The 11,911-nt window shown below is 33.0% G+C and overlaps 1 pseudogene; it reads right to left on the bottom strand.

Moving 5' to 3' along the window:
• Positions 1-3,012: 3,012 nt before the first annotated feature.
• Positions 3,013-5,940, bottom strand: LOC126724981 (aluminum-activated malate transporter 2-like; annotated as a pseudogene).
• Between the last annotated feature and the right edge of the window lie 5,971 nt (positions 5,941-11,911).

The raw sequence follows: 11,911 nt of genomic DNA, 5'->3' as shown, positions 1-11,911 counted from the left end.
ATTTGTATTGTTGAATCTTCCAATTTTAACCTACACACATAACACTAAGGCTACATCGATAGGATTGTTGCATTTTTATTAGGGTAAACTGCGTATTTGGTCCCTATCCTATACACCATATTTCAATTTGGTCCTTAACCTTTTAATTGTGTCAATTTGGTCCTTAACATTTCAGTATCGTGTCAATTTAGTCCTTACTGTTAAATTTTGGATGAAAATTGATGACACATCTAATGGCCAAAATAAAAAATTAGCTTTCATTGATGTGACAATACAATAAAATTTTATTTTGATCATTTGACATGTCATCAATTTTTCATTCAAGATATAATAATAGGGACTTAATTGACACGACATTGAAATGATAGGGACTAAATTGACACAATTAAAAGATTAAGGACCAAATTGAAATATGTTGTAAAGGATAGGGACCAAATATGTTGTTTACCCTTTTTATTATGATGGCTATAACAGGAGTTGCATGGATTATTAATGTATATACACCCCCAATTACTTGGTCTACATATGCGAGAAATCTATATATTATATATTGAAAGCTCGGATTTGTAGTAAAACCCATGAGCTTGTTCAAACCCCCAATTAAAAATTACGACTTGATTGCTTTTACTCTAACTTAGACTAAATGCAGAACAAGAGTAAATAAGCACAATGAACCGATAAAGCTACCCTAAGCCATATTCATCCATCATCAACAATAAAATGGAAGCTTAAAGAGTAGGGAAGAGAGATGCAAACACAAGATAATACCAAAACATGTTATCAAAGAGGAAACCGAAAAACTTGGCGAAAACCTCTCCACGACCCTCCAAGTTGAAATCGATCCACTAGAGAATAAAGTTGGAATACACGAATAACAAAAGACCATCCAAGCCTAGTCTACCCCCATGAACTTTAGCCCTTCAAGCTCTTGCTACCAATTGACTTCTCGGAGTCTTGTCTTCTCTAACTTTCTAGATCCTGCAATTCAGCCTGATTGCATCCACCAGTGAATGGCTCCTTCCAATGCTTCCCAACAGTACCAAAATCTTACTTTACACTTAGAATGGATGTGGTAAGTGTTTGGGCTAGCAACCTCTCAAAGATCTAGAGATGGAAAGGTAGGAGTTGAGGAAAACCACAAGTAAATGTGTAGATGATTGTGGGTATAATAATCTCTAACTCTCAAGTGTATTTTTTAGTGTTTTCTCTCTGAAAAGCACTCCTTACAATTCGTGAGTAATGAGGATATATATAGTATGGGTAAAAAAAAGGCAAAGCAAAACACAACATTTTGCCAAACAGAAACTTTCGCGGGTTCTTCGGGGGTTGGCCCTTCTCACGAGATAGTCACAAAAATGACAGTCTGGCACAACTCTTCATCTTCCAGTCATGTGCACACATGGCCTTTTCACGGATTGCTACTCACAAGCCAGTCGCGAAATCCACTGATTCAACTTTTGAAGCTCGATTCTTCACCAATCTCTCACACTCATCCCTTACGGATAAACCCACATACATATAGGGAAAAATGATTAAAGAAATTACAATCAAATTTGGCATAGAATTAAAGCCAACACAATATTGTTGAAAATCACAACTTTACATATATTAATAAGCAAAGCTGAGAGAAAATTCAATTAGATTTCAAATTGGAATTCAATTAGAGTCAAATTTTGCATCACGTGTCTCATCTAATATAAGTTTTTAAATATTTATGCCAAGTGAGTTAATTCAGCATAAAAATTGGATTTCAATTAGAGTTTAATTTTGTATCACGTGTCCTATCTAATCTAAGTTTTTTAATTTTTGTGCCAAATGAGTTAATTTAGTACAGAAAATGAGGAGTCCAATACCAAAAAAAAAAAAAAAAAAATCATAATCATATATCTAACTCGATATATAAAATTAGAGGAATAGAGAATCTGAATGATTTTACATTTATGAGCCTTTTCTTTTTTGTATAACTAAAAGCAATTCAAATTTATAATTCATTTATATAATATACTCTGACTATGTACAGTCCATTATTAACTAGGTGTGTGTGTGTGTATTAAAACAAAAAAAAAAAAAAAAAAAAAATTAAACCAAAGTTTAGAGAAAATTCATTTAGAATCAAAATTGGATTTTGCTTTTGTGACTTTCCATACAAATTAAATTCTTTAGATTTTTGCTATTATTTTTTTATGAACTAACGAACATATTTTTTTATACTGTTTCTATCCAAATATTTTGTATGTGAAGATATTGAACATAACAAACTATAATTGAGCTGAACGATCCCATGCACCTATCTCCATTCAATTTAGGAGATATTGTTTGACCAATTTATTATTTTATTTTGTGTTATATTTAGTAGAATTTCACAGATAATAATTGTGAATTGATATTGTATATGTAGTATCTAATAGTAATTTTCAAAATTATATATGTAATAACAATGTAATGAGAAATTTGACGTAACCAATATTATGAAAATTGTAAGGAAAAACTATTCTAGTACCTCCAAATGTCCTAATAAAATTATGTCCGATATGTTTAATAATCTAAACTAACATTAATAGCACCACTACAATTCTTCTTTCCTGTGTGTAAGCATGAATTATAAGAAAAGCACCAGGCATCTAAAGTGTATTAAAATAGTGAAAATACTCCTAATATATGTGCGAGCATCAATTTTGTTTGATGTATAATCTTACTTGGATTTGGAGACACAACCTTATAACATGGGCGCTAATAAGATTGTCAAGAATTTATGTGTGGCATTAAATTAGTTGAGTGTGTATTTTGTGGGTCTCTATTGAGTCTTACATTACACATATGAGTTTTATAACAATTACAAGAAATCTCAATTGTGAATAGATTAATTGTATTACGATATAGTGTAGATGTGACTATCCATTTTCCTTAAGGATCACGGAACCTTTGTACCCACAAGTGCTCATTATTCATTGGTTCTAAAATATATATACGGTTGGAACATATTTCATTTTGACTATATTATTCACAACTCTCTAGAAATGAATTTAGGAAATAAATTTAAAATAATAGTTTTTCCTCGTGATACACTCGATCAAAAGTTAGGTTCATGTACTTACTCAAAATCGGCTAATATTGCCACATTAAGAACTTGTTAGCAACACATATCAACATATTCAATCGTGGAGAGACAATATTTTATGGTAATTTTGGAGATAGCTGATCAATTGTGATAACATGATGTGGTTCATGGACACCACAACAAGGCGGGATTGTTTCATGGTCAAGTAATTTTGGCTTCTCTGCTTCCACCATAGGCTCAACGCTTTGAAAGTGTGCAAGAGAGGCGAGCTCATTAATGGACTCTGCAATTTTCTCTGTGCAAGAAACGACATCAACTAGCAGCGATGCCACGGTTACAGCTGGTATTACCTCTAGGAGGTCAATCTCTTTACAAAAGCCTGATCGGAGCAAGGATTTCAGATTCTTAGCAGCATCTTTTGATTTTATAATGTGGGGAGTGACTGAGGATGGCGGTGTCATTGCTTTAATTGCCGATGCTAATTCCTTCAAAGCTTTGCCTGATTCCAAGCTCATATTCGTGCATGCCTCTTGAATTTTGCTTCGAAATTCTGCTGGTATCTGTAAGCAATTTATTCCACTATGCATGTTAACCTTTTTTTTATCTTCTTTTAATTTAAACTTGATTAATTCCTTTGTGTATATGCATTACATTACTGAATTTCAGTTATACGTATTTTCATACAGTGATTATTAATGAACTGCTTTACAATGAACTAAATATAAAGAAGGGTAATTATAGGTTTTCATTATACTATCAATATAAATCTTACATTGTACACATTTGTTTAGTTTACAATGTAAATTTTACATTGCTGGTACAATGTAAACTAAGAATTTTCCTATAAAGAATTGACTAATAATTAATTTGGTATCTTACCTGGATCTCAGAGTTAATGTAGCCATTAAGAGACTCAATACGATACGCACATTGACGTGTTAGGCTTCCAATCTTCAGGTATTGTTTCCAAGGGTGACAGAACCTAAATTGACCATGACAAGGTTCCCATCTAGCAAAATTAGCCTGCAATCATACAATTAATAATGATATAAATGTTGTTCTAATTGTACTTTTGTTTTTTGGATTTGGAAAGATAAGAGTGAGAGAGAGTTACTTATTTCTGCTTACTTACCAAGCATTCTTCGCTCTGTTTTGAGTTGAGGACACTCTTATAGTCATCCATAAATGTATTGTTAAGACTCTTTACTATCCTCTGGTATTTTGAAGTATTCAACACCAAAACCTGTAATTTGAGTTTTACTAATTAAAACAAGTAAATTTACCAGTCACCACAAGGTAAAAAATGTATAATGACGAATGTTAACGTGCATAATTTTCCATTTAATGCACCAGTTTACTATTAATATACCTTCTAAGAAGCTCCCAAGTTTTTCAAGGTTTGAAGCAACCAGATTGTGAAGATCATCACCAGCCCATACAGGGAAAACGAAAAGGCAAATACATACAGATGCAGAGCTACCAATGAGGATTGTGGACACTCTCTGATGTGCCATTTCTAGTATCTCATCTTCCCGGTAACCAGATATAGATACCAAACAAAATGTCAGCATAAATATGAGGAGACCATAATCGTATCTCGCTTTCAATTGAGGAAAGAACCGCACAAATGTCACTAAACCAGCTGCATCATACCCATTTACGTCAAATTCACTATTTGTGACAAAAAAAATAAAATAGAAAAAAGATATAATTGTATTATTATTTAGGCCCTAACAATATATTTTGTCGTAATTGTATTATTATTATCATTTTCTTGGCACGAATGAGTTTCTTACCAAGTAAAAAAACAGAGAGCCCAAGGAGTATGGGCTCACCTTTCTCTCCAGCAAGACTTGCTAGGTAATGAGCACCAAATCCTAGAGCCCCAGCCACCAATGTAGCCAATCCTCTATTTAAACCTCTTCCGAGCGTTGCTCCTGTATTATAGAAAATCGAAACATTAGTATCCACCAGACTTTTCCCATAATTGACAAGGAAAACAATAAAAAGTGACTCTTATGTCATAATCTTGCTTCCTTTAACACTATGAGCTGAAAATAAACCAAGAAAAGAAATTAACTAACCTACGGAGAATTCAAAGACCACGATAACAGTCAAAATAGCCCACATTGCTGAGTTGCCAAAACCTTTATAAAGAGGTTCAAAGTAGTAGATCAGCGACACCAACGTGAGAGCCAGTCCAAATTTTAGCGAATGAATAATCCTTCTCGGATCATCTTGTCCCAATTTCTTTATCTTCCAGGCAGTCTCAACTATCTTCGTGCCTAACTTTCCAGACAAGGCCTTGAACCACCCCCAGTTACGAAAAAAAACTCCTTCATTCTTAATTTCAGATGCCATTTCCATAACAAAATCGTAGTAAGGAAAATTGACAAGAGCTGTTTGTACGAGAAATGTTGAAAAAGAATAAAGAAAGCTGGTGTAAACTAATGATTTTGGCATGAATATGACTTGGGGGAGAGGGAGCAAAATCAATCACAAATGCAAAGGCAAAGCATGCAGTCTATATATATGTGTGAAAAACTGAATACTCATTGCTTGGGAAACTTAACAAAGTACTATTGTTTTGGGATAGGAAAACACGTTTACGCGTTGTGTTTGGTAAGTTGTAAGTTGTAACATCTCATCACCATTAAAGAATCCCTGAAACTTACATTCATTTTAAAAGAAAAGAAAAATCCCTAAAACTTTCACTAGTGGTACTCTAACGAGTCTAACCATGTAGACCTGAAGGAACGGGTACCTTTCCGATTTTACATGTGCTACAGCAGTGTCCCTTCTGGCTATAAGGCATTGGGCAAGATATTTCCTTTTGTGCTTTGTCTTTTATCTCGTAAAAAATTGAAGGAAGAAAAATCCTCTTGCTTTATGATGGTTGGTGATAACTGAGCATAACTAGCTATATATGCCATTGCCACGAATCATAAGCTTATCTGTATCCCATTACTTAAAATCTGTGGAATGATTATGTAGCTGTACATCTTTTCTTTTGGTAGGTTCTTTTTTTATGAACTTTTGGTAGGTACTTGTTCTAACATCTTCGTCTTTAGTGAATTTCTTTCTGCCTAACATATTTGTAAGTAGTACACTTGTTGTAAAACTCTTAATTGAATTTTGAAAATCAATTTAATTTGACCTATTCTCATATTGTTTCAACTTCTACATAACTAGTCCATGTGGGACTCCATCAGGCTCTCGCACACATGGCTCATGACGCGCATGGCCCTACTAATTAAGAGTAGGGCCTTGCTCTAATATCATTTGTAAATTGTAATACCTTGGGCCCTTCAAGTCTAAAAGACCGGCCTAATGGAGAAATGTGTGCCCATGAGTTATAAACTTGTTAGCTTCATCATTAATTAATGGGATTCCACCACACTCTCTACACACGTGCCCTCGCATATGCACAACTCAAGAATGCATGGCTCCACACTCCAAAATGATTAGTCAAGTTACAATTAGAACTTCTCACGATCCTTTATATAGCCCTAGTTTACCGAGTAAATACTTGATGTGAGATTTAGCACACACCCACGCATTACAAATTCATAATCTAAGATATTACAATTTGATCTATGATGTCTTTGGTTCAAGTTTTCTAGCAAACACGTTGCGAATGTACATATCTAGGGATAGAACCATTAAAGGACCACCGCCCGCGGGGGGGGGGGGGGGGGGGGGGGGGGTGTCATGGCCACGGACGAAGCCATGGTTGGACTTGGGGAGCAATGGTCCCCCCCCCCCCCCCCCCCAATTTTTTTTAAAATATTATTATATGTATGGGTACTAATTTTAGCAATTTTGTTTTATAAAATTACAAATTTTCCCCTTCAACAATATCATTGATTCTTTTAAGAGTATTATTATAGTCACAAATTTAATTTTCTACAACATTTTCACAAATTGTTAAGGTAGCAAATTCTTATAGGTTTACATTTAATCCCACCACTTACATTATTTTTTTACTTATCAATAACCATTCATCACATTAGTAATTTGTAAGAAAAGTTTTTAACTCTAGCATTTTCCTCATTTTAAAGACCATAAAAAAAAATTATAGATTTGAAATATAAAACAAAATATACAAGCCCAAAAAAATTAGTCCAACAACAAAACTTACCAATTGTAAAACTAAAAAAAAAAAAAATTAAGTCTAGTCAACCAATTTTACTCAAATCAAAACAACCTGACCCTTTAAAAAAATTTAAACAAAATAACTTTTTTCTTACCCAACGATGCACACATCGATCAAAGACACAAAATAAATAAATATAAATAAAAATTTAAAACCCTCAGCAGCTAAGCAACAACAAAGTCGGAGACTAAAGTCACCGCACACAACTAGTAGCAAAACTGTTCCCTCTAACTCTAAGTTTTGGCTCCGTCCCTAGTCATTGCCCTCTCTAAAGCTTTAAAAATATTTAAATATGTATATATCAAAGTTTGGGTGAAAAAACATTATACTTGCCGCTCTAAAATTAAAAGTTTCCCTAAAGATTTTTTTGAATTGAAGGCTAATTTCCGACCAACTCTACTTTACTCTCCCTCCTTCCTCCTTAACCCAAACAAGTCACAAAGCCTGTGACTACGAATGGAAATAGAGCGAGTATGGGAAGGTATCCAAAATGCATAATGAAACCTTCAAAATGATTGAAATACCCTTAAACCCTTTAGAATGATAAAAATAACACTTAAATCTTCAAAATGACCAAAATACCCTTAAACCCTTTAGAATGATAAAAACAACACTTAAATATTTAAAATGACCAAAATACCCTTAAAACCTTCAAACTTATCAAAATACTCTCAAACCTATAAAATGACCAAAATTCCTCCAAACTTTTCAAAATGAACAAAATAAACATGAAACCTCAAAAAATAACAAAAATACCTTCAAAACCTCCAATATAACTAAAATACATGTAAAGCCATCAAAATGAGAAAAATACCCCTACAGCCATGAAAATGACAAAAATACCTCATGTAACCTCCAAGATGGACATGATGTGTCTCAAAACTTTAGGAATCATCCCCAAACTTTGCGAAGACAAACTTAAAAAATTTTCAAGTGTGCTTTTAGAGATTTCAAGTGTTTGTAATAATTTATTATGAAAGTTCGAATTTGTATGGAAACACAAGAGTTTGTTTAGACTCCCAAATTAAAATTACAGCTAAATTGCTTCTACTCTAACTTAGACTAAGTGCGGAATAAGAGTAAATGAGCGCAAACAACCAATAACACTACTCTAAGCCATATTCATCCATTATCAATGATATAAAGTAAAGCTTAAGAGTAGGGAAGAAAAATGCAAACACAAGATAACACCGAGATGTGTTATCGAAGAGGAAACCAAAGAACTTGGAGAAAAACCTCTCTACCGCCCTCCAAGTGGTAATCAATCCACTAGAGAATAAAGTTGGAGTACACGAATAACAAAAGACCCTCCAAGCCTAGTCTACCCAATGTACTTAAGCCCTCCAAGCTCCTACTACCAACTGGCTTCTCCAAACCTTGTCTTCTCTAGCTTTCCCAGATCCCGCAATTCAGCCCGATTGTATCTGCCAATGATTGGCTCCTTCCAATACTTCCCAGCAACACCAAAACCTCACTTGACACTGAAATTGGGTGTGGAAAGTGTTTAGGCTATCAACTGCTCAAGGATTTAGAGATGGAGAGGAAGGAGTAGAGGAAAACCACAAGGAAATGTGTAGATGATTGTGGGTATAATAATTTCTAACTCTCAAGTGTATTTTCTAGGGTTTTCTCTCTAAAAAGCGTTCCTTACAATATGTGAGTAATGATGGTATATATACTGTGGGTAAAGACTTGGTAAAACAAACATGACAAATTAGCCAAACAAAATGTTTCATGAGTATTTCACGGGAAGGCCTTACTCGCGAGACACTCGCAAAAACTCCAGGCTGGCATGACTCTTCACCTTCTAGTCATGTGCTCTACAGATGGCTTATTTTGCGGGTTAACTTCTCACGAGCTTCTCACGAAATCTACTTGTTCATACTTTTAAACTTGAGTCTTCACACTCTCTCACAATCATTCTTTACAATTAAGAACCACAAAAATATAAGGAAATATGATTGAATAAAATTACAATCAAATTTAGTACGGAATTAAAGCCAACACAAAATAGTTGTAAATCACAACTTTACATATTATAATGTGTAATTAGGTAAATGGGTAGGTTCATAAGTTTATTTGATAGTTTTTTTTTTTTTTTTTTTTTGGCACTCTTAAGTAGTTTTTCTTTAAAAAAAAAAAAAATATATATATATATATATATATCAGTTTTTGGCAAAAAAGTATTTTACACTAAAACAAACAAAGTCTTAATTTTTATTAAAAAAATGAATAAACTTATTTTGCTAAAAACTTTAGTACACAATTATTCTTAAATAATTTTTGGTATTAAAAATATGTTGAATTTCATTTTGATGGATAATTTGAGCTTAATCGTATTAAGAAATAATTATATTTATATTATATTCTAAATATTGGATTAATGCTAGTTTGAATTTTTCATGTATTAATTTGGTTTTAAATTTTATTTTATTTCTTACCCCTCAAAGATGAAAGCTTTGGTTTCATCTCGTGATACACACCCATAAATATAAATGAGAGAGATGATGTACCAGCCAATCAACCCAATTTATTAATTTAATGGGTCGGGTTCGAGTTAACCTGCCTTGTTTAACGGGTTCAAAAATTCTTACTTATATACTTTAAATTCAAGCAAGTTAACAAAGTTAGATTCAATTTTAACAAGTTTAGATAGTGCCATATTGAACTTTTTTACGAAAAGAGAAAAAGGAGAGAAAATGCAACTCTATCCCTGGGATGGCCTTTCATTATCTAGAATCAGAATTCTGCGATGATCAAGGGACCACTCAAGTGTTGTAGTAGTGTTATTTATGCACCCTTCTTTCTTTTTCTCTCATCACATAAGCACCCCACTAGCTGACATGCTAATGTCGTAATCAAATCATTTCTTTTGTTTACATCAAAAAATAAAATAAAATAAAAATATTTGCTTTGTGTTAAAGAATATACTAGATTAATTCCAACCATGGCATTGTCATCTTTATAAAGGTTGCTATGTCCTTATGGCTATAATATGCTATGTCTTGATGGCTATAATATATAATTGTTTATATTGAAGCCATTTGATGGCATTTTCATCATAATGAAGGGCCATGAATTTGAAAGTAGAGACACAAAGCCGACAAACCTAACTTACTTTTCTCTGTTGATATGCGTCACACTACTAACTAGATTTTTTTTTCTTTTTTGAGAAAGACTACTAACTAGTTGAGATGCAATTAAAAGTGAGATATGATCAAAATTTTATATTTGAAAGAAGGAATAGAACAAAGAGCAAGGCCCCTTAAAGTTAGCGGTGTGAATTAGGTGTCAAAGTCACATCTTCAACGTACGTTTAAACATAAACCCACAAAGCTTTTAATTAATGTAATTTATTCCTAAACTTCCATAAACAGTACATTACTTAATGCAAACCTCTCTCTCTCTCTCTCTCTCTCTCTCTCTCATATTTTGGTTTTTCTTTTCTTGCCACAAAGCAACCACTTATTCAAAGAATGAGGTTGGGTCACTTCTACCTAAAATGGTGAGTCTATACAGTAGTATTTGTTAAGTTCAATAGATTGAATGTTGACAAACTACGGTAAAAGTTTGAGTTTTGTTGAGTCTATGTGTTACATTTCAAGTTGAAGATGAAGATCTAAGATTAGCTCAAAGAAAGAGTAATTTCTAGAATCTCAAAACCTTCTAGATCAATTGAGACAAACTCAACAGCTTCTAGATAGATTGAGACTCTAATGGCATCCAATTTTGTAACGGAAATTATAGTGTAATTAAGGTTGTCGTTCCACCAAGAAAAGGAAAACAAGAACACATCAAAAGCACCAATAATATATAGAAAAATAGGATTGAAACTTAGGAAAAAGAAAGTTTGGTAAAATTAAATAATCAAAATCACTAGGGCGTTAGGGTTTATCCACCAATATTGTTAAGCATTCACTACCAATCCAATTTAGTACACAATAGAATAAGTAAACACATAAACTATCAGATTGGAAGACTTAGAAATAAGCTTTATTAATAAAACTCTTTTTGTATATTCATCAATTGTTCTAACAATTTAGTCTAGAAAATAATAACTTTGCTAGAAAAACCCAAAAATATCGCATACCCTAGAGGCAATACTATGGCAAAAGTAATATCTAACCAAATTACCACGTTTTACTAGAGAGATTATAAAACCCTATTCTAACATTAAGAAGGTTCAAGAATAGACTTATGAAAGAATTAGAAATCAAATACCAATCTAATTAAACAATTATAAAAAGAGAACAATTTATTTAAATAATCAAAATGTGACATGCTTGGATTGAATAGTGGACAACTTACAACATTGGGGATTCACTCTAACCCTAGCTTAGATTCTTAAGCTTCCATATAAAATAAAAACTCTTAAAAATTGATCAAAAATAAGGTTTTTCAGCAGCCAAAAAAATGTGGCTGCCCTTGTATCACTTCAATATTTTCAACATTCAAAACCCCAAAACACATGCTTCCCAAAAAGGAAAATATAAAATGTCAATTCCCTTTTTCAACAGTAAATCAACTTCCAAGTCATTTTTCGCCTTGAATAAGACAGATTCTGAAGTTTTGTAAACTACAAACGTTTAGATCTTCAAGTTCTCTTTCCATGGCCGCAAGAATCAAGTCAATCCAACATCAAAGTAAAAGGATATGGTCAACATAAGAAAATTGGTTAGAGTATTTCCATGGAAAGA

This window comes from Quercus robur, chromosome 1 (assembly GCF_932294415.1).
Source record: "Quercus robur chromosome 1, dhQueRobu3.1, whole genome shotgun sequence".
Classification (NCBI taxonomy): Eukaryota; Viridiplantae; Streptophyta; class Magnoliopsida; order Fagales; family Fagaceae; genus Quercus; species Quercus robur.
The sequence above is the reverse complement of the archived record's forward strand: the minus strand, read 5'-3'. Positions and strand labels throughout refer to the sequence as shown.